Source organism: Pelodiscus sinensis, chromosome 31 (assembly GCF_049634645.1).
Source record: "Pelodiscus sinensis isolate JC-2024 chromosome 31, ASM4963464v1, whole genome shotgun sequence".
Taxonomy (NCBI): Eukaryota; Metazoa; Chordata; order Testudines; family Trionychidae; genus Pelodiscus; species Pelodiscus sinensis.
In genome coordinates, this window is record NC_134741.1 from 7,384,898 (window position 1) to 7,412,842 (window position 27,945).

Consider the following 27,945-nt stretch of genomic DNA (forward strand, 5'->3'; position numbering starts at 1 on the left):
ACAAGCTATTTAATTTTTTTTCAAAATAGCATTTTTTGAAATAAGCGTGCTTTGCAGATGTACCCAGAGGCTACGTCTGGACTGCAGGCTTCTTTCGGAAGAAGCTTTTTTTGGAAGGGATCTTCAAAAAAAAACTTCTTCCAGAAGAGAGCGTCCACACTGCAAAAGTGCATTAAAAAAGTGATCTGCTTTTCCGAAAGAGAGAGTCCAGACTGAATGGACGCTCTCCTGCATGTAAGCTGGGATTGCTATGGACGGAATGGCCACCAGGGCACCTCTGCTTTTCCCCCTTTCCTCTTCTTCCAAAAGAACTTTCTTCTCCAACCACACATGCGTTTTTCCAAAAGAGCTCTTCCGCAAAAAGGCTTCTTCCTTGTACAATGAGGATCACCAATGCCAGAGAAACCCTCTGTTCTTTCCATTTTCTTGCAGAAGAAGGGAAAACTGTGTAATGTGGACATATCCTGAGAGCTTAGAGAAGGGGAGGGAGGCAGGACCAGGGGGAGAAGGCTCCATGACTGTGTGAGAGGGAGACTCTGCCATGGCCAGTGGGGAATCGTTGCCTCTGTCAGGGACTCTAGCCCAGACGGCTCGGTTCATTGTCTGTCTGCAAAGAGACAGGCAACACCAGCAAAGTCCAGTCACAAGCTCTTTACTGAAGAGTGCGCACAGCAATAGCGAGGGGCCCGTCTCCAAAGAGAACAGAGCTGCAGGGAAGCCAGGAGCGCAGAGTGTCGGCCGCCAGCCCAGAGTCCCAGGTGCCCTGAGAGCAGGTGCCATGACCTGCCTTCCTGCAGGTCCCATGTTGCGTGCTCTGTGGCAGCATCACAAGCTGCCTGACAACCAGGGCCAATCCCCCGGTGGGGTCTCTGCTCATGGCCACACAAGGGCTCTTTTGGGGGGTGGGGCAGCACAATCTACCCCCTGGGGGGCCGAGGCTGGTGTGAGAGGGCTGCGATAAAACAGCATCTGTAAGAAAGCTACGTGTGGGGGTGCAGTCTGGGAGGCTCAGGGCAGTGTGTGGGGCTGACAGAGGAGGGCCGGGGTCCGGGGACACAGAACCGGGGGGTGGTGTGTGGATACGTGTCTGTTTTGGGCAGGTTCCTCACTCCCACGTCCCAGACACGTACTGTGGCACAAAGACCAGCAACGGTCCCTGCACAAAGTGTGTCCCAGGGATAAGCGTTAGCCCCAGGAACAAGCATCGCCCTGCAGAGGAGACACCCCAGGTCTGGAGCCAACAAGCCCAGGAGACACCCAGCTCAGGATCCCCAGGCACTGACACAGACTCCCTGGCACAGGAGAATCCCAAGTCTCTGTTCTGCTGGCCAGCGGTTTCCCCTCTTCCGCTTCTTGTCAGTTCCCTGCAAAACACCCCACAAGGGTAGGTGAGGGTGAGTGGAGATAAACCCAGCTGTGCTGTAGAGCGGCTGTTAGGTGGGGAAAGAGAGGGGCCCCCTCGGCCTCCCCAATCAACTCAAACATGTACGAAAACTGCACTTGAAAATGCTAACACAAGTGTCAGGATGGCCGAGTGGTCTAAGGTACCAGACTCAAGGTCCTGCCTTTCTCTCAGCTAGGTGTGCTGGTCTCTGAATGGAGATGTGGGTTCAAATCCCACTCCTGACATATCTTCTTTTTGATCGCTAGAGAAGTGACCTCATTTCCCTGTCTCTCCTGACATTGCAGGAGCATTTGCTCAGCATTTCTCCTACGCTGTATCGACACTGCAGTGTTCCTTGGGAATAACGGCCATTATTCTGCAATAACAATGGGAGCGTCTACACAGCAATTCCATTATTCCGACTTCTGTAACGCTCCATCCAGACCAGTGGTCTGAGGAGCCAGGAGGTTTCCAGGCTGAAGACAGACAAGCCCACAGGCACAAACGAAGTGAAATCCCAGCCACTTTCTTCTCAGCCCAGCAGGGTCTCCGTGTGGCCCCCAGACCTTTTGTTTGCCAATGCCTAGGTGCAGAGGCCCAGATTCAGCAACACTCACAGGCCCCACACGAGGGGGCTGGTTTGATGCTTCACCCCACGGCCCAGCAACGAGCCCCCAAACTCCCCCTGTGCTCTGAGAGCCCCATTTGCTGTGTGAATTCTGTGGGGCAGGTTATGTCAGGCCTGGACACAAGCAGGGTTCAGAACCATCCCACAAGTAAGTCTCCGCTCAAGAGGATTGAGCAGTGTCCTTTGCCAGCAATGCAAGTCCAGCCATGTAAGTGTCCCATTCACATGCCCAAACTTTCTCCATACCCCACTCACAGTTGCTGCCCTTGCTCAGGGCAGATAAGAGCTCACAGGTGGTTTTCAGAGCTCACCTCCCACTCTTGGGGGGGTGGAGATAGGAGGCATCTCACCCACTCTGTTGGCTACTTGCTACTGCTCCTACCAGCCGCCCGCCAGCCGCTCCCTCCAGCCACCCCATCCATGCTGCTGCGGGTTCCAGTGTCTCACAACATGGTAAAATCAGACCAGAGACAGACACTGTCAGTAAAAGCTTCTCTTGGAAACGCTCCTCTGGATGCTGGGCCTCCCTCCCCAGCACACCAGAGCCGTGTGCCACTGTCATACGCCTGCTCCATGGACATCTTCCCATTGCAGAGAGCGCTCCGAGCCAGACTGTGACTAGCCAGCCCCTCTCTGGGCACCCAGATGCTACGTCTACACTGCAGGCTTCTTACACAAAACTTGAGGTGCATCTATAATGCACGCGCATTCTTGCGCAAGTAAATTTATGGCAAAATGTAGGAAAGGAGGGCTTCTTGCACAAGAGTTATTCCTCTCCCCATGAGGAATAAGCTCTTTTGTGCAAGAGCTCTTGCACAAGAAGGCAGTATGGATGGGCAACAGGGGTTTCTTGCATGAGAGAGCGTTCATGTGCAAATGTGCCATGGACGTTCTTGTGCAAAAGCAGATGGCAGTGTGGACACGCTGTTGCACCTTACAGTTCTTGCACAAAAAGCCTTCAGGGTAGATGTAGCCAGGGGGTGTTTGGGTTTGTTACCAGCACTGAGCTTTGCACAACAGCCCAGGGAACATTGTGAAAAGCCAAAACCTTCCAGCCCTGGGTATCCCTGGCCAGCCAGAAAGAAAGGGAATTTCGGTTTCTGTATCATCACTCATGTGCCCCAGTGGCCTAATGGACAAAGCATTGGCTTCCGAAGCCAGGGATTATGGGTTCAAGTCCCATCTGGGGTGATACTTGTGATGATTCCTAGTGGAGTCTCTTTGTCTTCCTCTTTACCATGTTAGCTGTGAGGGTCCCCTGGAATTGCCATTTTCCCCCAGACAGGACCCCTCCGGAGCAGACACTGACACTGGTGTTAGGCGCAGACAGGAGGAGAGTGTTTGTTAAAAGCTGAGGTGTGCACAGTGAGGTCAGATGCAGGCGCTGGCTTCTCTGTATGCACCTTGGCACCTGTTACCCATCAGTACCTGCCACCTCTCACTCCCCTGCCAGCACCCAGACAGAAGGCCAGTGCACATGGAGTCAGAGACCGTAGCGAGGGAGGCGGCTGCAGCACAATTCCAGGGTTGGGGCACATTGAACAACTTTTTGAAATATTTTTAAAACAAAAAATATGAAAAACTTTAGGCTCCATCTACACTGCAGGCTTCTTGCCCAAGAACTGTTTTGTGCAAGAGTTCTTGTGCAAGAGCACATCCACACATCCATGTGTTTTGGCACAACAGGGAGGGAGAGCTGAGTGGTTTGAGTATTAACTTGCTAAACCCAGGATTCTGAATTCAATCCTTGAAGGGGCCATTTAGAGATCTGGGGCAAATCTGTCAGGGAGGGTTCTTGTGCTTGCTATGAGGGTAGGGGGCTGGACTATCCGACCTCTCAAAGTCCCTTCCAGCTCTATGAGGTGGTTTATCTCCTCCTAAGGAGCATCTACAGCAGCATAGATGCTCTCTTGTGCAAGAAAGCTCTAATGGCTATTTTAGCCTTAGGGGTTTCTGGTGCAAGAAATCCCTCTTGCCTGTGCACACTGCCTTCTTGTGCAAGAGGGCTTATTCGTTATGGGGAGGGGACTAACTCTTGCACAAGAAGCCCTCTTTTCCAATGGTTTACTGTTTTTCTTGCACATGAATGCACATGCAGGGTAGACACTGTGCTAGTTTTTGCACAAGAACTGCCATTCTTGTGCAGAAGCCTGCAGCATAGCCAGGCAGTGTGAAAAACCTCACAACAATAAGCCCCAACCCAGGAGGTCCTACTAAGATTTGAACTCAGATTGCAAGATTCAAAGTCCTGCCCCTTACACCATGGGACCAAGACAGGTGATTGTGTGTAGCCATATGGAATACTGAGCTTTCAGACTGGCCTCTGGACTCTGGCTACGACTACATGGCACATTTATTTTGGAATAAGCTGGTCTGGAATAGTGATTCCAAAATAGCTTATTTCGAACTAGCACGTCTACACTGCAGGGAAACCTCAGAATAGTCTGAGGCAGGCTCCCCAGTGTAGACGAGCTATCTCAATTTAGAGCCCCAGGAAGAATAACTTAGAATGGCCCTGGGGAGGGGCTAGTTCAAATTAGCAGCAGTGGCGCAGCTACAGACACATTATTTTGAAATAGCTAATTTGGATTACGTGTTATTCTTCGTAGAATGAGGTTTGCAGAAGTCGGAATAAACCGTCTGTTACTTCAGAATTATTTCAAAATAACGGAATTGCTGTGTAGACTCTTGCAGTGTTATTGTGGAATAACGGCCATTGTTCCGAAAGAACTTTTGTGTTTGTGGATATAACCTGCGCAGCCCAAGAAATGAGATTGGCAGCTCCTCCCCACAATCTTTCTGTCAATTGCAGCGGAGGGCTCTGAAGACACGGACCCAAGGCAACCACCTTGGTTACCTTCTGCTAAGGCCAGGCCGGAGGGAAAACAATTGCTCCTTCGAGCCGGAGTTGAACCAGCAACCTAAGGATCACTCGTCAAACACACACTACAGTCCTCCGCTCTGCCAGCTGAGCTATCGAAGGGTGCCTGATTGATGCTGGCTTGTCTAGGTTGTCATTTCTACAAGTCTCGGGGCACGTGCTCCCCCAAGTAGGTGGCATTGCTGATGGGGGGGCAGAGAAGCACAGGGGCTGTCACAGGTACTTCACATGCAGACGGACCCCTTGAGTGAAACCTGAGCTAGATCCATCCATGTCACAGCAAAAGGAAGAAAGTTGGGTTCTTCTCATGTGTCTTCTTTGTTCCAGAGTCTCTAGGGCTGCGGTCGGGGCAGGTCCAAAAAAAAAAAACCACTTCTCACGTGTCTCCTCACGTGTCTTCAGCAGGGGAGGCGGGCCCAGAAAGTGGGAAGGGCGGGCAGGGGAAGGGTGTGTGTGGGTGGTGGGGGAGGCACAGAGGGGAAATACAGAAGGCGCTTGTGGGGGCACCCAGGGGAGAGTCTCACAGGTGTCCTTGTCTGGAACTCTCCCTCAGGGCCTCTCAGAAGCACAAGCCCCCGGAAGGGCCTGCTGGATGGCAGCCGTGTGCTGCTGCTGAAGGGCCTTTTGCGGAAAAGGGATGCAGATTAGACACAGCGCAATTGCAAATGAAGCGGGGATTTAAATCTCCCCCGCTTCATTTGCATAAACATGGCTGCTGCTTTTTTCCAGCTCGGGGCTTTGCCAGCAAAAAGCACCAGTCTAGACGGGGATCTTCTGGAAAATAAAACCTTTTCCGAAAGATCCCTTATTCCTAGCAATGTGGCCCCCTGAGCAGCCTCTGATGTTCCCTGCTTGAGCCCCAGAACCAGCCCTGAGTGAGGGGGGCAGGGAGAGCAGCTCATACATGCCAAGGGGCTGGCCAGGGGCAGGACATGACCCTGCAAGGCAGCAGTGACATCACAAGGAACTTTTGCAGCACCTCAGCTCATTGGCTGGGAGGCAGTGACCTCATAGAGGATGCCTGGCAACAGCCAGGTGGGACAGGGGCAATCTCAGAGACCCCCAAGTCCTGGCTGCCTGGAATCTCCTTTGTGAGGTTTCCCCTTGAGGGCAGAAGGGATTGAGGGTCCCATCTGGGAGTGTCTCTGTGGAGATTTCCCTTGGCTGCAGTGGGGGGTAGAGGGGGAGGGCTGCCTCTGGTAGAGGCAAGAGAGAAGGCTATTAAGACCCAATGAGAATGGGATTCGAACCCATGCGTGGAGAACACAATGGATTAGCAGTCCATCACCTTAACCACTCAGCCACCTCACCTGAGCTGGTGGGGCTTGTTTCAAATCACCTGAAGTCAGCACTTCAGGGAACCTTTGTGCCACTTGCTGACTGGCCAGGGACACCCAGGGCGGGAAGGTTTTGGCTTTTCACAGTGTTCCCTGGGCTGTTGTACAAAGCTCAGTGCTGGTAACAAACCCAAACACCCCCTGGCTACATCTACCCTGCAGACTTCTTGCTCAAGAACTGTTTTGTGCAAAATGTCTTGCCCAACAGTGTGTCCACACTGCCATGTGCTGTTGCACAAGAGAAGTGCTTTTCTGAAAGAGCACCCATGGCAGTGTGGACGCTTTCCTGCTCAGGAAAGCTCTGAAGGGCATTTTAGATACACAGCTTTCTTGAGCAAGAAACCGCTGTTGCCCATCCACACTGACTCCTTGTGGACGAGTTCTTGCGCAAGAGGGCTTATTCCCTGTCCTGCTCTGGGACGTGTCTCTGTGGCAGGAACCTGCCCAGGCGGCTCTCGCAGTGAGGCCCCTCCCTGGCAGCACCGAGCAGTGAGAGCTGAGTGAAGGGGGAGGCAGGCCCAGGGGGAGGCAGGCCCAGGGGGAGAAGGCTCCATGACTGTGTCAGAGGGAGGCTCTGCCCTGGCCAGTGGGGAATCGTTGCCTCTCCGAGGGGCCCAGGCCTGTTGGGTCATTTCCCCAGGTTACAGAGTGGGGGCTGGAGCCAGTTCTGGGTTGTCGCCTTCAACAACCAAACTGAACCAATGGATCTTGTGCCGACCTGACTGTGCGTTGGGCTAGTGCTGTGTGTGCCACAGAGCTTTCTGTAGCGCTGCCCATGCAGGAGAGGGGAGGGGCAGTTTGAGTCACCCAGCTCCGCCCTTTCTGAAGGGCTTGTGAAAATGGCAGGTGCTGTCTTGGCCGTGAGGGAGAGGTGGGAAAGGGGCCTTGAGTGAACCTCTTGGGTCACAGCTGCTGTAACAATGAGGTAAGATGAACGACTTGGCAGATGTCAGGTGAAAACTGAGGCTGGCTTCCCTGACTGGGAATTGAACCCAGGCCTCAGCAGTGAAAGTGCTGAATCCTAACCACTAGACCATCAGGGACACATGAAGAAGGCTTTTTCCTTACCTACACTAGCCTTTCACAGGCCACTTTCTGTCCCCTTCAGGACATGGGTCCATTTTCCATTGCCCAGAGGGGACAAGAACAGAAACCAAACAGAACATCAAAGCAGCCAGACTGGGCCATGCCAGTTGCCCAACTAGCCCAGGATCCTGTCTCACAACAGCAGCCAATCTCATTGCCCAGTGGGAATCCTCAGGACAGACATTTGTTAAGTGATCCCTCCCGTCGCCCATTCCCAGCTTCTAGAATACACCAGCTAGGGACACCTGCCCTGTCCATCCTGGTTAAATGCCATTCATTGTGGCCACCAGGGCTTCCAAACTTGAGTAGCTCTGCATTAAGGGTTCTTATTAATGTCAAGAACCTCAAGCAATGTAAAGCCAGAGTGTGATGGAACTGGAAAGGAAAATATTTCCACTAGAAGGAAATTTTCTAAGGGGGCACTTGGATTTGAACCAAGGACCACTTGATCTGCAGTCAAACACTCTACCACTGAGCTACACCCCCACAAAAATTGTCAGCTGGAGCCAATGTTGGGAACTGGACAAGGAGCAAGAGACAAGAGGCTTTTGTGTAACTCACATCCCAGGTGCCACCCTTGGGCTTGGTCTCCACACTGAGCAGGCGGGTGGCAGGGGTCTGATGCTGTCACAGCTGCAAGGCAAGTCACCCACCTGGCCCCTGAGCTCCATGTGGGCAGCAGCCAGGCAGTGTGAGTGAAACAGAGACTCGTGGGGGGCGGGGATTTGTATATTTTAGGAAGGGTTCTGAGTCCTGGCTGCCAGTCACGCACCTTGGCAGAAAGACCAGCGGCTCCTGCACAAAGCACATTGTGGGAATAAGAGTTGGGGCGGCAGGAAAGGGGCCGGCCCCTCAGCACCAGCGAGTAAGTGTGAGAAGATGGGAGTGAATCCTGCTACCTCTCATGCGCAAAGGCAGCACTTTTCCAATGGAGCTAATTCTGCCCCACCTGCAACCTGTCTCCAGTGCTCCTGCCACTGTCTGGCCCAGGAGGGCTGGTGTCCAGCAGCTCTCTGCCCCAACGTGGCTGGTTTTGGGGAAAGCAAGTAGGAAGTGGGGGCCAGGACTGGAGGGGGGGGGGGCTCCTGGAGCCACTTAGCCCCCTGGCTGGCTCTGCTGGTAAAAAGAAAAATTGGAAATTTTTCCCCTCATTGGAGAATGTGGGTATCGATCCCACTACCTCTCACATGGAAAACAAGCGCTCTACCACTTGAGCTAATTCCCCTGCTACATGTACAATGGTCTTCTTGGAAGCTCTTCCCTTCTCCACAGAGACATCGACCTTCTAGGTCAGTTAGTTGTGGGAAAGGAGAAGGCTCCAAAAAGGCCTCAAGGGCAACTCTCAAGGAGACTCCCTGCAGCAAAGCCATGGGGGGGGGGGGGGGCGGGCTCTGAGATGGCCCCTGCCCTGCAGCCTGTCCCACCTGGCCATTGTCATGGACTCTCTGTGAGGTCATCACCTCCCAACCTCCTTTAGCCAATAAGCTGAGGGGCTGCAAAAGGCCCTTGTGATGTCACTGCCACACCCACCCCTGCCCTCCAGGGCTAATGTCCTGCCCCAAGCAGCCCCTTTGCCTGGCTGAGCTGCTCCCAGGGGTGAAAGTGACACATTTCTCACAGGGCCTGTTCTATTGGGCACCACCCTTTGGGCTGGGCAGGAGGGAGGGGGAGGCTCAAGGCAGGAAGTGGGGGGAGGGGTTGTGATAGGACAATACCTGTAAGAAATTAAAATGTGGAGTGTGGGAGGCTCAAGGCAGGGATTTGGGGAGTGTGTGAGAGTGGGGGGGGGGCTCAGGGCAGGGGTGAGGATGTGGGAGGGTAGAGAAGTCAGGGCACAGGATCTGGGATATGGGGGAGGCTTGGGGCTGGGACTGTGTGTGTGTGTTGAGGGGATCCCTCTGCTCTGTGCTCCCTGAGGCCCTTTAACACACATGGACTGACCTGGGCGCAGGCCAATGAGGGGGGTTTCAGTGAAGCTACATGTAAATGGATCCCTCTAGCAATCCCTGCCAGCCACACGCACAGGGGGAGGGGACTTTAGCCAAGGAAGCAGAAGCAGCCAATCTGAGGGAGGTTTAGAAGCAAAGATGGGCTGCTGCCAGGATGGATGAGGGGATGTCACAGGGCACGAGCATGGCCAGGGGAGCAGAGAGGGCCCTGCTGCACCGAGAGACATGCCAAAGCCTGGGATTGAACCAGGGACCTTTAAATGTTTCATCTAAGGCTCCGCACACTGAGCTGCCAACAAACCCGTCTGGCTCATTATTAACTGTCCAGGATGTTTGGCAGCCGTGTCACAGCCTGAGTGTTGCTCAGCACTAGTAGGAGACAGGGAGGGACAAAATGGTCCTTTCAGAACAACCCCCAGCCCTAACCCCAAGGACCAGCCCTTCCCTCCACCCTTACTGGGAATTGCCTGGATGCCAGCTCACCCCAGTGTCAGCCTAAGGATTGACTGGTCTGTAAAAGCTGCATCCTGGAAATTAGGAAGCAGCTAAAGTGACTCTGGTGGGACTTGAACCCACAGGCTTTGAATGTCTTGCTGGACTCACATTAACCACTACAGCTTAGAAGTCCAACATGCTTTCCATTGCACCCCAGAGCCTCATGGGCTGGTGAGTTGGATATCTCCACTCTCTGCTTTGCAGCATGGCAATTGCTGGAGGGTCTGTCTCTTTTGGGAGAGGAGGTAGGAAAAGGGAGGGGGGCCACTGAAATTGAAGGATAGTGCTGTAATTGGAGAACGTGGGCATCGATCCCACTGCCTCTCGCATGCTAAGCAAGCGCTCTACCACTTGAGCTAATCCCCCTGCCTGTGAAAGGCTTTGCTGCCTCACCCACCTTGTTCTAGAGCCCACAACATCCCTGCGAGTGCTACTTGTGAGACTCACACCTGCGGGTCGGCTAGCTCGGAGGTTTAGGACATGGTGCTCATATCACACTGATGCGTCTTAAGAGCAAGCCCCTTATTTCAAGCTATAACAGGCTCGCCATTCCAACGTCCCTACATGCGGATTTATTTCGAAGTGCTGTGTAGCCAGCCCCAAATTACAAAATAAGCTATTTCAAAATACAGGCAGTCCCCGAGTTATGCGGATCCGACTTATGTCGGATCCACAGTTACGAACGGGGCCCTTCCTCTCCCTGGTCTCCAGCAGACCAGGGAGAGGAAGCAAAGCGGCGGAACACGCGGCCAGCTGACAGCCCAGACGCGTCTGGGCTGTCAGCTGGCCGCGTGCTCTGCTCTGCTCCCCCTCCCCCTGGTCTGCAGACCAGGGGGAGGGGGAGCAGAGCAGAGCAGAGCAAAGCCGCAGAGCACGCGGCCAGCTGACAACCCAGATGCATCTGGGCTGTCAGCTGGCTGCGTGTTCCGCGGCTTTGCTCTGCTCTGCTCTGCTCTGCTCCCCCTCCCCCCGGTCTGCAGACCAGGGGGACGGGGAGCAGAGCAGAGCAAAGCCGCAGAGCCCTAGGGCAGCAGGATAGCCACAGCGTGTCTGGGCTGTCCCGCTGCCCCCGTGCTCCGCGGCTTTGCTCCGGACGCCTGTGGTACAGCAGCTGGGGCGCTGCCGGTAGGTCCCGTAGCGCCGCTCTGGGCGCCACTGGACCAACCCAGCAGCACCCCAGCTGCTCTGCCCCAGGTGTCCCCAAGTCAGCAGCTGCTGAAAATGACCAGTGGCTGACTACAGGAAGCCCCTGCCCCGGGCTTCCTGGAATCAGCCGCTGATCAGTTTCAGCAGCAGCTGACTTGGGGATGCCTGGGGTTCTTAAGTTGAATCTGTATGTAAGTCAGAACTGGCGTCCAGATTCAGCCACTGTTGAAACTGATCAGTTTCAGCAGCAGCTGAATCTGGACGCCAGTTCCGACTTACATACAGATTCAACTTAAGAACAAACCTACAGTCCCTATCTTGTACGTAACCCGGGGACTGCCTGTAGGCACATTGATTATTTTGAACTATGGGATGCACCCCTAGTGAGTTAGAGCTGAACTCTGCCCCCAGCTCCCTGCTCCACCCACCCACCTACCTACTGACTCCCTCGCTGCCATGGGGCTGTTTGCATTGGCCTCTTCTCTCTGTAGCCAGGCTTCAGCAAGACTGAGACTCAGGCAGCAGAATGTGACCCAGCTCCCTGCACCTGGGCCCTGCATTTCTCATCCCTTCAGAGACACTTGCCAGTGGAGGAATAAATCACAGTCACATGAGTGTAGATTATGAAACTTTGTAGCTGTTGTTGCCTTGGAAACTCCCCACAGACCTTCCCCTGGGGTCCCAGGCAGCCGCTCACACTGCACAGCTCACTTCGAGGTGAGGGTGCTGTGTAGACGTGCCCGTCCTGTTGAGGGCCAGCCTCCTGGGGGGAGGCTCTGGCCACTTCATTTCCTCGTGTCTCTCAGGCTGTGTTTACACTGCAGGGCTACGTCTACACTGCAGGCTTTTTGTGCTAGAGCAACTGCTCTTGTGTAAAATCTTGCAGAGCGTCTACACTGAAGGCACATTTTTGCGCAAGTAAATTTATAGTGCAGCATCAGACAACAGGGCTTCTTGCACAGAAGTTATTGCTCTCCCCACGAGGAATAAGCCCTCTTGTGCAAGAACTCGTCCACAAGGAGGCAGTGTGGACGGGCAACAGGGGTTTCTTGCTCAAGAAAGCCAAATATCTAAAATGCCCGTCAGAGCTTTCCTGCGCAGGAAAGCGTCCACACTGCCATGGCTGCTTTTACAGAAAAGCACTTCTCTTGTGCAACAGCACATGGCAGTGTGGACACACTGTTGGGCAAGACCTTTTGCACAAAACAGTTCTTGAGCAAGAAGTATGCAGGGTAGGTGTAGCCAGGGGGTGTTTGGGTTTGTTACCAGCACTGAGCTTTGTACAACAGCCAGGGAACATTGTGAAAAGCCAAAACCTTCCGGCCCTGGGTGTCCTTGGCCAGTCAGCAAGTGGCAGAAAGGTTCCCTGAAGTGCTGACTTCAGGTGATTTGAAGCAAATTGTAACAACTCAGATGAGGTGGCCGAGTGGTTAAGGCGATGGACTGCTAATCCATTGTGCTCTGCACGCATGGGTTCAAATCCCATCCTCATTGGGTGTTTGCAGCCCTTTTTCTTGCCTCTCCCAGAGGTTCAGTGCCAGCCTCTCCTGCAACCCTGCCTGCCCCACAGGGGAAATCTCCACAGAAACACTTCCAGCTGGGACCCCCAATCCCTTCTGCCCTCAAGGGGAAACCTCACAAAGGAGATTCCAGGCAGTCAGGCCATGGGGGTCTCTGAGATGCCCCAGCCCTGCAGCCTGTCCCACCTGGCTGTTGTCATGGTCCCTCTGTGAGGTCACTGCCTCCCAGCCAATGAGCTGAGGTTCTGCAAAAGTTTCTTGTGATGTCACTGCTGCCTTGCAGGCTCATGTCCTGCCCGTGGCCAGCCCCTTGGCATGTGTGAGCTGCTCCCCCTGCCCCTGTCACTCAGGGCTGGTTCTGGGGTTCAAGCAGGGAACATCAGAGGCTGCTCAGGGGGCCACATTGCTAGGCCAGGGGCCCTCCTGTGGGGCTGTGAGTGTTGCTGTCCCTGCTGTACAGACAGGGCCATAGAGCCTCAGGAGGCTGCAGTGGTGGGAGACACTTCCCTGGTTTCAGGAGCTAGATGAGATTTAAAGTCCCATGACTTGGAGCCAGCTACCGATACCCATGGAAAGCTGATTTTCAGAGGGGTGTGATCAGCCCTTCCTGTGTATCTGGCTTCTTCAAAGGGGCTTAATCAGGAGCTAAAAGTTGAAGAAGGGACAGTTAGAAGGTGAATTTCTGTCTCTGGCACTGTCCCACCTGACAAAGAATTTACATTCCTCTGCTTTCTGAGACAGTTGGCAAGGATGCTCCACAGTGGCTGTCTCTCTCTCTCCCTCTCTGCAGAAGCTGTTCAGACCCCTCACTAGCCAATGCTGGTGTTAGGTGCAGCTCTGAGTGCTAAAATCCCAGGTGTGCAAAGTCAGAATGAAGGGATGCATTTTGCTCTAGAAGTGACAGCCGGAGGGAGGTGGCTGGAGCAGAGCAGGGTCTTTCTGGAGACAAAGCGGAGCCTGAGGATGAGAAGGCCCATGAGAGGCAGAGACTCCAGAGCGGGGGGGCTAGTTATTTGGTCTGGCAAACTGGCATGGCCCAGTCTGGCTGCTTTGATGTTCTATTTGGCTGTTCTTGTCCCCTCTGGGCAAGGGAGAATGGACCCTCCCCGCATCCTGAAGTGGAAATTAAATGGCCTGTGAAAGGCTAGTGTAGGTGAGCAAGGAAACACACTTTATGTGTCCCTGATGGTCTAGTGGTTAGGATCCAGCACTTTCACTGTTGTGGCCTGGCTTCAATTCCCAGTCAGGGAAGCCCCCAGCAACTTTTACCAAACAACTCCATAGTCAACTTTTATGGCCTTAGTCAACTTTCTTGCCACATGTTACAGCAGCTGTGACCCAAGAGGTTAACTCAGGCTCCTTTCCCACCTCTCCCTCACTGCTAAAAAAAGGGTCTAATGGTGCCAGCAGCCTTTCAGAACATCCCCCAGCCCTTCCCTCCCCCTTGGCTGGGCACTGCCTGGGCTCAGGCCTCCCGGGTGCCAGCCTAAGGGCTCTGGAGAGGACAGGGCAGCTCCAGGGGCAGAGTCCTTTTTTCTGCCGTAGTTCAAACCCAGCCCCTTGGTTCCAACCCCCCCTCCCCCCCCCCCCAGCCCTCTCCTGCTGGTAACACAAACAGGACTTTTCCCTGTTGAAAGAACAAACTCTCTGGTTTTTATGTGGGGAGGGGCTGGGGAAAGACCCTGGGAGGGGGCTGGGAGGAAGGGCTAAGGCTGGCACCTTCCTCTGGTGGTCCCACTGCCTCATGTCAGGGGCCTCAGCAGCGCTGGGGGGTGGCTCCAGGGGGAGAAGCTGGTTCAGGGGAACATGAGCTGCTGGGCCACTGAAGCAGGCCCCCAGCAGCAGCCTCTGTGCAGGGCACACATGCTCCAGGCCTCCCAGTCATATTGAGTCTCCCTGTGTGGCTTGGGCTCCAGAGCCTGCCCCCCAGCTGGTGCCTTGAGGTAGCCACTGCAGCAGCAGGAATTTGGGCATCAGGTCCCCTGCTTTTGGGCATAGGAAGCCAGGCCAACACCCTTTTAGCCACTGGGGCTGTGCAGGCTGGAGCGTCCCCCTACCAGATCTGTGCCCTGCTTCTTGCAAAGCTCTCAGCCTTTTGCTTCTTTCTGCTTCCCTGTCCATAGCAGGCAGCTAAAGGAAGGGAAGTTACCAAACCAAACACCACTGTTGCCAGCATGGGGCTTGAACCCATGACCTTGGCATTATTAGCACCACACACTAACCAACTGAGCTAGCCAGCCTACAAAAGTGCATTTCACCAGTGGCCCTTTCAAGAAAGGCGTCTCAGGCAGCTGCAGGGACGTCTCTGCAGCTGCCAATGGCTCTTCTCTGACAGGACCACTAGCGACTCGCTGTGACGTGGGCTGGCTAGTCCAGCTGGTTTGAGGGTTGGCCAAAGTGGCTAGCGGCCGGCAGACCCAGGGCAAAGAGAAGCCGGAATCTCTTGCTGCCAGCACCTTGCCTTCCAGCTTCTTCCCTGCCAGCAGCAGCTGCAGCCCCTTTCGGCCACTGGGTCAGCCCGGGAAGGGGGGCAGGAAAGGGGCCTCAGATTCCAGGGTTCTGAGTCCTGAGCGCTGCCCATGACACCAACCACCCCTCAATCAACTGGGCCAAACTGGTGCCCAGTTCATGCCCACTAGGACCTGCTTTACTTGGTTTCTTTCCACCCAGAGCCCCCTTCCTTTCCTGGACTGTGAGGAGCATCACTGGGATACTCTCATATCCCAGCACAGGGCCATCTCTCCAGTGACAGGAGACAGGGCTGGGCTTCTGACCTACTCCACCGACACCTCCCGTCAGTCAGCTCCATCACTCAGTGCATGCCAGGGAGCTGAGTGATTGTGCCCTTGAGTGGCATTCTCAGCCAGCCAATCAGCTTTGTGAGGAGGTTCATGGAGGCGGGGCAAAGAGCTCTCTTGTTAGGCCAGCAAGGAAGCAGCCAAGGCCCCACCCCCAGGGAGCTGGCTGGAGACCACGTGGAGGGAGAAGCTGCCTCTCCCCTGTGTAGCAGGCACTTTCCCAGTGGGCAACTCCCAGGGGGAGAGGAATAGCTGTTGCTCAAGAAGCCCTGTTTTCTGATGCAGTGTAGATGCTCTGCAAGTTTTTGAACAGCTGCTCTTGTGCAAAAAGCCTGCAGTGTAGACGTAGCCCTGCAGTGTAGATGTAGCCCTGCAGTGTAGACACAACCTGAGAGAGACAAGGAAATGAAGTGGCCAGAGCATCCCCCCTGCTGTCTAGTACACAACAGGGTGGGTACGTCTACACAGCACCCTCACCTCGAAGTGAGCTGTGCAATGTGAGCGGCTGCCCAGGACCCCAGGGGAAGGTCTGTGGGGAGTTTCCAAGGCAACAACAACTACAAAGTTTCATAATCTACACTCATGTGACTGTGATTTATTCCTCCACTGGCAAGTGTCTCTGAAGGGATGAGAAATGCAGGGCCCAGGTGCAGGGAGCCGGGTCACATTCTCTTGCCTGAGTCTCAGTCCTGGCTGAAGCCTGGCTACAGAGAGAAGAGGCCAATGCAAACAGCCCCTGGTAGCGAGGGAGTCAGTACGTGGGTGGGTGAAGCAGGGACCTGGGGGCAGAGCTGGGCTCTAATTCACGAGGGGTGCGTCCCATGCTCAGAATAAGTGATGCAAATTGTGCAGCTTATTTCAAGTCAATTTTGAAATAGTTTATTTTGTAATTTGACGCTGGCTACACAGCACTTAGTTCCAAATAAATCGCTGTTCTGAAACATCCCTCCCTCCTCCTGCCATGAGGTTTGCAGGGACGTTGGAATAGCGAGCCCGTTATGGCTTGAAACAAGGGGCTTGCTCTTAAGATGCGTGATATGAGCACCACGTCCTCTAAGCCTCCGAGCTAGCCGGCCCACGGGTGTCAGTCCCACAAGTGGCTCTTTCAGAAAGGAGCTTTGGACAGCCACAGGGACGTTGTGGGCTCTGGAACAAGGTAGGTGAGGCAGGAAAAGCTTTTGTAGGCAGGGGAATTAGCTCAAGTGGTAGAGTGCTCGCTTAGCATGCAAGAGGCAGTGGGATTGATGCCCACATTCTCCAAGTACAGCTCCATTCTCACCCCTTATTTTCACTGGGTTCAGTGGCTCCTCCCTCTTCTTACCTGCTCTCCCAAAAGAGTCAGACCTGGCTCCTCTTTCTTTCCCCCCAGCAATTGCCATCCTGCAAAGCAGAGTGGAGATAACAAACTCAGCAGTTTGTCTGGCTCTGTGGTGCAATGGAAAGCATGTTGGACTTGTAAGCTGTAGTGACTAGGGTGAACCCAGTTTGACATTCAAAGTTTGTGGGTTCAAGTTGCACCAGAGTCACTTTAGCTGCTTGCTCATTTCCAGGGAACCGCTTTTACAGACCAGGTAATCCTTAGGCTGGCACCAGGGTGGGCTTGAGTCCAGACAGTTCCCAGCTGACCCGAGTGAGGGTGGAGGGAAGGGCTGGTTGTTGGGGTTGGGGCTGGGAGTTGTTCTGAAAGGCTGCAGGTGCCGTTAGACCATTTTGTCCCACCTTGTCTCCTACTAGTGCTGAGCAACACTCAGGCTGCGTCTACACTACACTGTTCTTCTGGAAAAACCTACGCAAATTTCAAAACCCAATTTGTGTAGCTTTTTCTTCTGCTATTTTTGGAAGAAGCTTTTCCGACATTTGGCCTGTTACACTGGGCAAGTCACACAAGGGAGGCAGCAGGCAGAGCCGGCCCAATGCACCAGCCTGCCAGGGCAGGGGAGGCCAAGCCACAAGCTATTCTGTTACTAGCTCTTTCTAACACCCTGCTCTGTGGGGGAGGGGGAGGGAGGCGAATGCACCTTGTGAACACTCCTCCTCTTGTTCTCATGGAAGCGACTAACCTGAGCTGCCAGCTCCTCATTTCTTCACCAGCCCCTTGAGATTTGTAGCTCAAAGCTGGAGCTGCTGTGGAACGAGGTGAAGCTACAGAAGCTGACGGGGGACAATCAGCGGGCGGAGGGTTATTTTTTCTCCTCCCTAAGCTGATGTGGCTAGAACTGAGGAGAAGAAAATCCTCTTTCCTTCTCCTCAGAAGATGGAAATTGCAGTTGGGTCTCTCTCTGGTTCTACTAAAGCTGGGCCCCAGGACTAGACTTTTTCTTTCTAAAACGCTGATGAAAGCCAAGAGCAAATTGCTTGTAGACTGAGAGTGTGAGTTAAAGGAGGGCATTGCCCAGCAGGGTGCTTGAACCCATGACCCTGAGATTAAAAGTCTCATGATCTACCAATTGAGCTAGCCAGGCTGCGTGCAAAAGTTTTCCTACTATGCCATCATAGGGTAGCAGGAACCGAGAGTTCTCAAGTGCCCAACTCAAGGCTCTTTCTTGCCCCTTATGGGGGGTTCTGGTCTGTGGGGAGGTTTGAGCTCAAATCCCCCTCCTGACACACCCACTTCTTTCCCCACATGGAACGGCCCCATTTCCATCTCTCCAGTGACAGGAGAAGGGGCCGGTTTCAGGATTTCTTTTACCGTTGCAACAAGGGGAGATGGAGGAAAATCAACCCCCTTTGCAAGCTTTGTTCTTCTGGCATCAAGTGTGACAGGATGGGTGACATGCCATGCTGACCGCCAGCCACCATGACCAAACCTCTGAGAAGGAAAATGTATTTTGTTAAAAGGAACAATGTGAAGTGTGTATGCAGCTGACTGAACGTGACCTTGCATTGTGTGTGAGAGATAGTGAACCTACTAAAACCAGCCTGATCTAGCTTTTCTGCTGCAAGGATGGGACTAACACCCATGTAACTAAGTTTATCTCTGCATATTGAGATAAAAGTAGCTTTAAGCATTAAGCCAATCATAACGCTGTCACTAGCTGATGTGATGTCTATTCTATTTTGTGTGCAACCATGAATGTATATAAGGTTACCATGGACATTTGATTTTGGAAGTCTTTCTTTTGAAACTTCCCACAGCTCTTAATAAAAGTGTTTCTCTCCTTCCAACCCTGAGTCTGGATTTCCGTGACACCTCAGACCAGCTGGACTAGCCAGCCCACATCACAGTGAGTCGCTAGTGGCCCCTCAGAGAAGAGCCATTGGCACCTGCAGTCAATCCCTGCAGCTGCCAGAGGCACCTTTCTGAAAGGGCCATTTGTGAGCTTATTTCTGGAAGGCCAGCTAGCTCAGTTGGCTAGAGCGTCGTGTTAATAATGCCAAGGTCATGGGTTCAAGCCCTATGCTGGCCACAGAGATGTTTGCTGTGGTAATTGTCCCCACCTGCCCTTTAGCTGCCTGCTATGGACAGAGAAGCAGAGACAGGCAAGAGGCTGAGACCTTTGCAGGAAGCAGGGCAGAGTACTGGCAGGAGGAGGCTCCAGCCTGCACAGCCCCAGTGGCAAAAAAGGCCTTGGCCTGGCCTGCTTTCCCTAATGGCAGGGAAAACTCTTCTCTTCCCTCCATTGTCCCCAATGGGGTGATCTGATGCCCAAATTCCTGCTGCTGCAGTGGCTACCCCAAGGCTTCCTGCAGTGGGCACATTCCTCCAGCCCAAGCCACAGAGGGAGTCTCCATATGTCCAGGAGGCCTGGGGCATGTGCCCGGCCCACAGCGCTGCTCCCAGTCACCTGCGTCAGCGGCCCTGTGTGGCCGTGTTCTTGCGCAAGAAGCCGTCAGACAGAGCTGTCATGTGCCGTTCCACTGTTTATTGTCAAGAGGGGTTTCTTGAGCATGAAGGAGCAGTGTGATAGTCTACGCTTAGCCTCATTTGCACAAGAACCTGCCAGTGTGAACATGGCCCCTCTGCTTTCTGTCTAAGCTTAAAAATTTTTGTGTGAAGCAGGGAGATTCTAGCGCCTTCCTAGGCAAGTGAGTCTGAATCCTGCACCACGACCTCAGTGGGACCCGCTGGTGAGATGTTGGTTTGCTGCAAATCCTTGGTAATGCCAGTGTTTGGCTTCCTTGGCTGTGTCTACGCTGCGCATTGCTGAGCAATAAGATATGCAAATGAAGGGTGGGGATGAATATTGCCACACCTCATTTGCATACCTAATGAGCCATCATTTTTGCAGCACAGGCTTTTGTGCAAGAAGGAGCTGTCTACACTGCTCCTTCTTGCACAAAAAAACCCTCTTGTGCAGAGCCGTTCCTCTACTTATTGTCAGGAACCCTCGTGCCACTTGGCAGGAAAATCCAGTTCTGACCAGACTCTGAGCAACCAGTGCCTGAGGGGATCCAACATGGATCCCTAGGTCACAGGTCACAAGGCTCCATTTAGTGGCCCCAGTTACTGACCTAAACACCATCATAACACGACGGCTACGTCTACACTGCAGCCTTCTTGTGTAAGATCTGTTTTGCACAAGCGTTCTTGTGCAAAAGGTCTTCAACAAGAGCACGTCCACACTACCAAGTGCTTTGCACAAGCGATGTGCTTTTGTGCAAGAGCATCCATGGCAGTGTGGTTGCTCTCTTGCGCAAGTAATCTCTGATGAGCATTTTAGCCATACAGGTTTCTTGCACAAAAAATTCATGTTGCCTGTCTACACTGCCCTCTTGTGGAAGAGCTCATGTGCAGGAGGGCTAATTCCTCATGGGGAGAGGAATGTCTCTTTTGAAAGAAGCCCTGTTTTCCAACGCTGTACTGCAAATTTACTTGTGCAAGAACACTCATGCAGTGTAGATGCTCTGCACATTTTTATGCAAGGACAGTCATTCTTGTGCAAAAAACCTGCAGTGTAAATGCAGTCTAAGGGTTTGTATGCACTTAAACAGTTCACATACAATGAAAATCCAAGAAAAGTGCATGTCTCCATTAAATCAACACTCACTGAGGGGGCACTTGAACTTGAACCAAGGACTACTTGATCCGCAGTCAAACACTCTGCCACTGAGCTACACCCCCTATATAAGTGCAATGTCTACAGCTAGTATTGAGAAGTCAGTAGTGAACAAGAGACTTTTGTGTAACACATCTCAGCTGGGATGGACCCTCACTGATCCTAGATTGTGACTGGTCCTAACAAGGGGTGTGTCTAGCCTACCTAGTTTTGTCGACAAAAGTGGACTTTTGTCGACAAAACTATACCAGCGTCTACACTACCGCTGAGTTCTGTCGACATAACGTCGACAGAACTCATCAGTTTTGTCGACGCTGGTATACCTCATTTTACGAGGCATAACAACTTCTGTCGACAGAACTCTGTCGACAGAAGGTGTTATTGCCTGTAACATTGCGTCCAGACTACTGAGTTCTGTCGACAAAGCAGCTTGCTTTGTCGACAGAACTCAATGTGTCTGGACGCTCTTTGTCGACAGAAGTTTTGTCGACAAAACGCGGTAGTCTAGACGTACCCAAGGAGTTTGTCCTGAAAGCAGCAAAACTGGGGCAGGACAGAGGTTCTGTCCACATGAAAAAGTTCTTTTGGAACTATGGCTGTTATTCCAAAATAACAATGCCAGAGTCTACACAGCAATTCCGTTAGTTTGAAATAACTCTGAAATAACGGATGGCTGATTCCAACTTCTGTAGACCTCACTGTACGCAGAAAAATGCCTATTCTGAAATAGCTATTTCAAAATAAGGCATGTATACATGCTCCACTTCTGCTATTTCAAAATAGCCCCTCCCCAAGGCCATTCTAAGTTATTCAACCTGGGGCTCTAAATCAAGGTAGCGTGTCTACATTAAGCCTCCTCGGACTCATTTTGAGGTTTCCCTGGAGTGTAGATGTGCTATTTTGAAATAAACTATTCCAGAAGAGCTTATTCTGAAATAAACGTGCCGTGTAGACGTAGCCAGACAGTCCTGAGAGATGAAGCAGCAGGAGGGAAGCCAGGAGAGCAGAGGCCAGTCTGAGACTTGAGTGTCCCAGGTGTCTACCCCAGCCCTCGCAGCTGGGTCCCATGGTGTAAGGGGCAGCACTCAGAACTCTGCACCCTAAGTTCAAATCTGAGTGGGACAGTCTGGGGTGGTTGCTGGGAGGTCCTTGTGCTCCAGGCTTTCTGGGTTCCTTGTCCTGAGGTTCACTAAGAAGTTTTTTTGCTTGTCTGAGGCCCAGTATAGCTTCGTGAGCAGACTTGTGCTCAGGTGACTGATGCCATCGCAGCTGCAGGGTAGGTGGCCCATGCTGGAGGGAGCTAGAGAGTGGGAGCAGAACAGAGGGGGGTTGTATACTTTGGGAAGGGTCCTGGCTCCCAGCCACACGCCTTGGCACAAAGACCATCGGTCCCTGCACAAAGTGCATTGTGGGAGTGAGAATTGGGGCAGCAGGAAAGGGGCAGGCCCCTCAGCACCAGAGAGAAGATGGGAGTGAATCCTGCTACCTCTCACATGCAAAGGGAGCACAAACCCACTTGCAACTCATCTCTAGTGCTCTGGCCTCCAGCAGCTTTGTGCCCCACTAGGGTGGGTTATTTCAGAGACCAGAGAGGAAGAGGGAGGAGTCTCTGGATGTGTGGAGCCCCCGACTCTGCCTGTGAAAAAAAGGAACAAGGGCACAGGCAGAAACTTCAATTCCATGTTGTGCTTCTTGACTTTTTCAATCTAAGGACTTTGAAGAAAGACTTCAAACATCTGCTCCAGTGGCGCAATGGGTCAGCGCACAGTACTTATAAGGCAGTACTTGTAGGAGACATGCTGAGGTTGTGAGTTCAAACCTCACCTGGAGCACCCCTTTTGAGTCCCTGCTGGGTTGTCCCCTTGCAGTGGTTCCCAAACTTTTCGGCATCACTCCCCCCTCCATTTTTGATTTGTGAAAACCCTCATGCCCCCCTCCAAAATAGCAGCAAAACTTGTTGAGCAAAAAAGAAAAAAAATTGATGGGGGGAGGGCTGGGTCACCTCATGCCCCCCCTGGAATTTCTTCACACTCTGTCTTCTTCCCGGCCCCCCTCCCTGGGCTGGCCCCAGAGCTCAGGGCCTGGTCAGCAAGTGAGACTCGCCCACCAGTCAAAGCTGTGTCCCTGCTCTCAGTCCGTCCCTCACAGGCCCTGTGGGCTGCTGGAGGGCTGAGCCCGTCGCCCAGGCCTGGCGCGGGGATGGAACATGGGGCACGTTTCCCCCTGTGAGCGTGTGCGGGGGCAGGAGGGAGCCACACGGGCCCGGCTGAAGGTTTTGTGCTGGGGCTGGAGGCTTGAGCCCGAGCTGTCGGCCTCAGCGGGACTTGCTCCTCCCCCCTCTCCTGCCTTGCTGCCTCCTTTGGCCAGCAGCTCTCAGGGGCAGCCGGGAGAGCCGGCACCAAGGGCAGAGGAGGCCGAGGCACAAGCCCCTCAGAGGGGACAGGCCTGAGGCCTCTGGCTTGCCCAGGCTCACGCCAAGGGGCTTTCTGTGGTGCCGGGCAGGGCAGGGAGGCCAGACCCAGGCCAGTGGGAGAAGGGGCAGCGCCTGCCAGGGCAGCAAGGGGAGCTGCAGGGAGCGAGACGCGGCGTTTCTGTCTGGATCACTCAAGGGTCCATCTGCGGGTGAAGCGCCTGTGACACCCCTGTGCTGCTGGGTTCTCCTGCCCCTCCCCTGGGAGGCCAGCCCCTTCGGGGGGCTCTTGCCCTGGCACTCGTCCAAGGGCCACCTGGGCAAAGCTTCCTACCCCAGGCACCTTCCATAGCTCAGCTGGCAGAGCAGAGGCCTGTAGCGGGTGCTCGGCAAGTGTCCTTAGGTGGCTGATTCAACTCCAGCTGAAAGGAGAGATTCTTCTCCCTCCCCCTGGCTGCAGGCCCGGCCTTAGGACCAGGCAGCTGCCTTGGGTCTGTCCCTTTGCGGCCTGGTGCTACAATTGACAAAAAGGTTTTGGGTACCAGCTGCCAATCAAATGTCTTGGGCTGCGCAGGCCTTGAGTCATGGCAAGAGCTGGAGGGGAATGGGGAACGGCTGCACTTTGGAATGGGAAGGGGGTGTCTGGCACCATAAAGTAGAACAGTTTGAGGGTTGTTTTCAAGGAGGGCACCATGGCTTAGTTTGCTAAAGTGCCTGCCTTGTAAGCAGGAGATCCTGGGTTCAACTCCCAGTGGTGCCTTGTTGCTGAGTCAGTGGGTCTTTTCTTCCCATTGTTCCTCAACATGTATCTGGAGTTGCTTTTACCTTCAGCTGAGCTTGGTGGTGCCCTCACAGTGGGAGTAGGATAGTAGCAAAGAGCAGGAGGTGCCCTAGGGGTTTGATTTAGTGAGGCTTAGCTAGACTTGCTAAATCAAGCTCTGGAAGATGGATTGCAGCAGCCATCTCCACCTGAGTGAAGACATGGCCTAATGGTGCAATTAGTTAGATGCCGACAACAACAGCCCCACTGTTGGTGACTCACAGAGGCTACATCTACACTAGAAGTTTTCTCCTTAAAAAATATGTTAATGAGGGACTCAATTGCATGAGTCACAATCTCATTTGCATATTTTCAGCCAATGGGATTGTTGTGCAAAAACAAGCAGTGTGAACATTTTTTTCCACAAAGCCCCTTTGTCCACAAGATTCTTATGCCCCCCAAAAGAGGTATCCTGATCTTGCAGAAAAAGGGGGTTTTGCACAAAAAGAAAACTTCCATACAGCTTGTTTTTGCACAACAACCTCAGTGCAAAATCAGTTTGCCAGAAAATATGCAAGTAAGATCATGACTCATTGAAATGAGACCCTCGTTAGCACCTTTTTGCTGAGGAAATTTGTAGTGTAGACATAACCGGAGATTCTGGTGCTGATCATGCAATTATGTTTAAACAGCTGCCGTATGAATGTAGCTGAAAGTCACAAGGATCAATGATCTGTGTGAAAGGCAGGTGGCCAGTAATTAGAGCCCCAGGTATGTTGTGTGCACAAGGGAAGGTAGAATGTGCGCCAGGCAGTCTGATAAAGGTGTTTAGTGTGTGTTTGTAACAGGCTCCTGCCCATCTCCGGTAGATTTGGGCAACTCCTCCACCAATTGCAATACACACTAGGCCGTTCCTCCCCAGCTGGGTGTGGTTCTTGTTCTTCTGCACATCACAGCCCATGGTGACCAAGGACCTGCCATTGGGCTTCCAAATCACACCCTTGTCGAATGGATGGAAACAGAAACCAGACCCACAGCGGGTTTGAGCTGGCTCTAGCCGAGGGACGGGTTTGCCTGGTTTATGTGCATTGGCACAGGACAGCAGTAAGGGTTTGTATTCATTTATAGAATCCAAAAAATAGAATGTAAGGGAATTGGAGAGATAAATGTTTCCAGTAAATGGTCAGTTGGATTTGAAGTAACACTCATATAATTTGCAGTCAAACACTCTACCACGGAGCTATACCTCCTGATGTTTGCACTGCCAGGTGAAGGGAGGCCGCTGGGCCCAGCATCTTTCTACCCAACCAGGGCTGGCTTTTGGAGAGCAAGTGGGGAGAGGGAGGGGCCACTGGAGCTGCTTGGTCCCCTGGCTGTGTCCATGGGGAGGTGGCTCTGCTGAAAGCCAGACTGGTTTTCCTATTGTTAGGCAGGACCCTGCAATCCATGTTCTCTCCTGCTTTTGTAGCCTCTGTTGCCTTCTGCAGGTGTCCCTTCTGATGGGACAGGCATGTTCTTCTCAGGGTTTGGGTACCATGTTGCCCTAGGAAGGGGTGTGGCCAAAACACAGGCCTCACTGCTAGCAGGATTTGAACCTGCGCAGGGAAAAACCATGGGATTTTTAGTACCCTTGCTGTGAGCACGATTTGAACCTGCGCAGGAATTTTTAGTGAAACACCTTAACCACTCGGCCATCACATCTCTAACTCACAATAAGCCAAGGAAACTGGTAAATAATCCCAGTGCCCAGGCCTGATGTCACCTGACCCACAGAATTCACACAGCAAACCATTTCAACGGTCATGCAGAGGAGTCCTGGGCGCTCTGGTCTGAGGCTGGCTTAGAGGTGAGTTCAAGGGGAAACCTCACAAAGGAGATTCCAGGCAGCCAGGCCATGGGGGTCTCTGAGATGCCCCTGCCCTGCAGCCTCTCCCACCTGGCTGTTGCCATGGCCCCTCTGTGAGGTCACTGCCTCCCAACCAATGAGCTGAGGTGCTGAAAAAGTTCCTTGTGATGTCACTGCTGCCTTGCAGGCTCATGTCCTGCCCCTGGCCAGCCCCTTGGCATGTGTGAGCTGCTCCCCCTCTGCCCCCTCACTCAGGGCTGGTTCTAGGGCTCATGCAGGGAACATCAGAGGCTGCTCAGGGAGCCACATTTCTAGGCCAGGGGCCCTCCTGTGGGGCTGTGAGTGTTGCTGTCCCTGCTGTACAGACACGGCCATAGAGCCTCAGGAGGCTGCAGTGGTGGGAGACACTTCCCTGGTTTCGGGAGGGAGACGACTCAGAGCTAGCTACAGATGCCCATGGAAAGCTGATTTTCAGAGGGGTGTGATCAGCCCTTCCTGTGTATCTGGCTTCTTCAAAGGGGCTTAATCGGGCTAAAAGTTGAAGAAGGGACATTTAGAAGGGTGAATTTCTGCCTCTGGCATGCTTTTTTTTTTATGTGCCCCAGTGGCCTAATGGACAAGGTATTGGCCTCCTAAGCCAGGGATTGTGGGTTCAAGTCCCACATGGGGTGACAATTTCTCTCACGGACAAAGAGTTTACTCTGAAGTAGTTGGTGAGTGATGCTCCATGGTGGCTGTCCCCCTTGCTGCAGAAGCTGTTCAAACCCCTTACTAGCAACTGTTAGTGTAAGATGCAGATCTGGGTGCTAAAAGCCCAGGTTTCAGAATGAAAGGGCACATTTTGCTCTAGAAGGCCCAGGAGTGACAGACAGCAGGAGGTGGCTGTAGCAGAGCAGGGTCTGTCTGGAGACAAAGCAGATCCTGAGGACGAGAAGGCCCATGAGAGGCAGAGACTCCGGGGGGTTAGCTATTTGGTCCGGCAAATGGACAGAAAATCCCCAGGCCCTGAGCATGGTGCGGGCACAGAAGAGGCCTCCTCTGGCCACCCATGGAATTGCTGGTTCAGGAAAAGGCTGAGTGGAAAGGAGTGTTGGGAAGAAGGAAACCACAAGTCCCAAGAGGTTTCTCCCCCACAAGTGAGAAGCACCTGACGCCCACATACCCTAACTCTCCATAGATGCAGGAGCTGCAGAGGTTGCGCCCTCAGGCTCTCTGAGCACGGACACCCCCAGGGAATCACAAGGGCGTGTGGTGCTGGATCTCCTGTCCCAGCAATTGCAGCAAGAGCCCTGCCTTGCCAGTGCCAGTCACAGCAGCCTCTGCACCTGCTCCAGGCTTGTGGTTTCCTTCTTCCCAATGTTCTTCCTGAACCAGCAGTTCCATGGGTGGCCAGGGGAGGCCTCTCCTATGTCTCAGAAGCTGCCAGGCTCTGACTCTTGCCCCCTTGGTGCTCCCCCCCTCTAAATTCTCTTTTAAATGTGTCTTTATGGTCCTGCTCAGGGTGTTTTTCTCCTCAGCAGCGCACAAGAGAGAAGCTGTTGCCCTGCAAGGCAAGATGAGCTTTGCCTGCTCCCCTCAGCCTGACTCCCTACTTGGCCCCATTCCTGCCTCCCTTTCTGGGCTGACCCAGTGGCTGAAAGGGGCTGTGGCTGCTGCTGACAGGGAAGAAGCTGGGAGGCAAGGTGCTGGCAGCAAGAGATTCCAGCTGCCTCTTTGCCCTGGGTCTCAGTGCGCCATGCGGGCCACCAGGCACCTTGACCAAACCTCAAACAAGCTGGATGAGCCAGCCCACATCACAGTGAGTCACTAGTGGCCCTGTCAGAGAAGAGCCATTGGCAGCTGCTGAGACATCCCTGCAGCTGCCGGACGTGCCTTTCTGAAAGGGCTATTTGTAAGCCATGTTCTGGTTGGTTGGCTGGCTAGCTTGGTTGGTTAGTGCATGGAGCTAGTAATGCCAAAGTTGTGGGTTCAAGTTCTGTGCTGGCCACAGTTATGTTTGCTGTGGTGACTGTTCTACCGCCCCCACTTTTAGCTGCTTGCTATGGACAGGGAAGCAGAAACAGGCAAAAGACTGCGAGCTTCTCAGGAAACAGGCCAGAAAATTGGTAGGAGGAGGCTCCAGACTGCACAGACCCCGTGGCTAAAAGGCCCTTGGCCTGGCCTGCTTTCTCTAATGGCAGGGAAAACTCTTCTCTTCCCTCTATTATAGGGCCACTCATAGGCCTGCTGGCTCAGCTGTTCAGAGCGTGATGCTAATAATGCCCAGGTCACTAGTACAAGCCCCATGCAGACCCCACAACACTGAAATTAGTTTTGTTTGAGCGGCTCCCCATGAAAAGCAGTGAGTGGGAGCCCTTGGCTGTGGGACCCACTTGTGCCTGTTGTTCAGGGTTAAATAAGTTCTCCCCCAGGAGGTTGCTTGTTCCCTTCCCACCTTGCATTGGCTGGGAATCAAATCAAGCAAGGGGAAGCAAACGCCAGGCACTGTCATTGTCTGGGCCACAGAAAAAGATCCTTTTGGAGCTGTGGTCCAAGGAGGAGTCTCTGCAGGCCCTGCAGTCCATGCGGAGGAATGCAGATATTTATTGCCAATGGTCTAGGAAAGAAAGGCCACCTCCCTCCTACCCCCGCATCCTAGACCAAGTCAGAGCCAAGGTCAAGGAATTGCGGCAGGGGTATGTGAGGGAGGAACCGCATTGGTTTGCATG

General features: G+C 53.3%; 12 non-coding genes across 12 annotated transcripts; 7 read left to right on the plus strand and 5 right to left on the minus strand.

Moving 5' to 3' along the window:
- Positions 1-1,520: 1,520 nt before the first annotated feature.
- TRNAL-CAA (transfer RNA leucine (anticodon CAA)) lies at positions 1,521-1,629 on the plus strand. The gene is made up of 2 exons: positions 1,521-1,558; positions 1,591-1,629. It is a non-coding gene; the product is annotated as a tRNA-Leu (tRNA).
- A 1,501-nt stretch (positions 1,630-3,130) lies between these two features.
- Positions 3,131-3,203, plus strand: TRNAR-CCG (transfer RNA arginine (anticodon CCG)). Its single transcript has one exon. It is a non-coding gene; the product is annotated as a tRNA-Arg (tRNA).
- A 1,702-nt stretch (positions 3,204-4,905) lies between these two features.
- Positions 4,906-4,995, minus strand: TRNAY-GUA (transfer RNA tyrosine (anticodon GUA)). Its single transcript is given in 2 exon segments — positions 4,906-4,941; positions 4,959-4,995. It is a non-coding gene; the product is annotated as a tRNA-Tyr (tRNA).
- Positions 4,996-6,122: 1,127 nt separating this feature from the next.
- On the minus strand, positions 6,123-6,204 carry TRNAS-GCU (transfer RNA serine (anticodon GCU)). Its single transcript has one exon. It is a non-coding gene; the product is annotated as a tRNA-Ser (tRNA).
- A 997-nt stretch (positions 6,205-7,201) lies between these two features.
- Positions 7,202-7,273, minus strand: TRNAE-UUC (transfer RNA glutamic acid (anticodon UUC)). The gene has a single exon. It is a non-coding gene; the product is annotated as a tRNA-Glu (tRNA).
- Positions 7,274-7,730: 457 nt separating this feature from the next.
- TRNAC-GCA (transfer RNA cysteine (anticodon GCA)) lies at positions 7,731-7,802 on the minus strand. The gene has a single exon. It is a non-coding gene; the product is annotated as a tRNA-Cys (tRNA).
- Positions 7,803-12,318: 4,516 nt separating this feature from the next.
- TRNAS-GCU (transfer RNA serine (anticodon GCU)) lies at positions 12,319-12,400 on the plus strand. Its single transcript has one exon. It is a non-coding gene; the product is annotated as a tRNA-Ser (tRNA).
- A 1,205-nt stretch (positions 12,401-13,605) lies between these two features.
- On the plus strand, positions 13,606-13,677 carry TRNAE-UUC (transfer RNA glutamic acid (anticodon UUC)). Its single transcript has one exon. It is a non-coding gene; the product is annotated as a tRNA-Glu (tRNA).
- Positions 13,678-20,214: 6,537 nt separating this feature from the next.
- On the minus strand, positions 20,215-20,286 carry TRNAR-GCG (transfer RNA arginine (anticodon GCG)). The gene has a single exon. It is a non-coding gene; the product is annotated as a tRNA-Arg (tRNA).
- A 1,673-nt stretch (positions 20,287-21,959) lies between these two features.
- On the plus strand, positions 21,960-22,053 carry TRNAI-UAU (transfer RNA isoleucine (anticodon UAU)). Its single transcript has 2 exons — positions 21,960-21,997; positions 22,018-22,053. It is a non-coding gene; the product is annotated as a tRNA-Ile (tRNA).
- A 1,264-nt stretch (positions 22,054-23,317) lies between these two features.
- Positions 23,318-23,391, plus strand: TRNAT-UGU (transfer RNA threonine (anticodon UGU)). The gene has a single exon. It is a non-coding gene; the product is annotated as a tRNA-Thr (tRNA).
- A 2,444-nt stretch (positions 23,392-25,835) lies between these two features.
- TRNAR-CCU (transfer RNA arginine (anticodon CCU)) lies at positions 25,836-25,908 on the plus strand. Its single transcript has one exon. It is a non-coding gene; the product is annotated as a tRNA-Arg (tRNA).
- Positions 25,909-27,945: the final 2,037 nt, after the last annotated feature.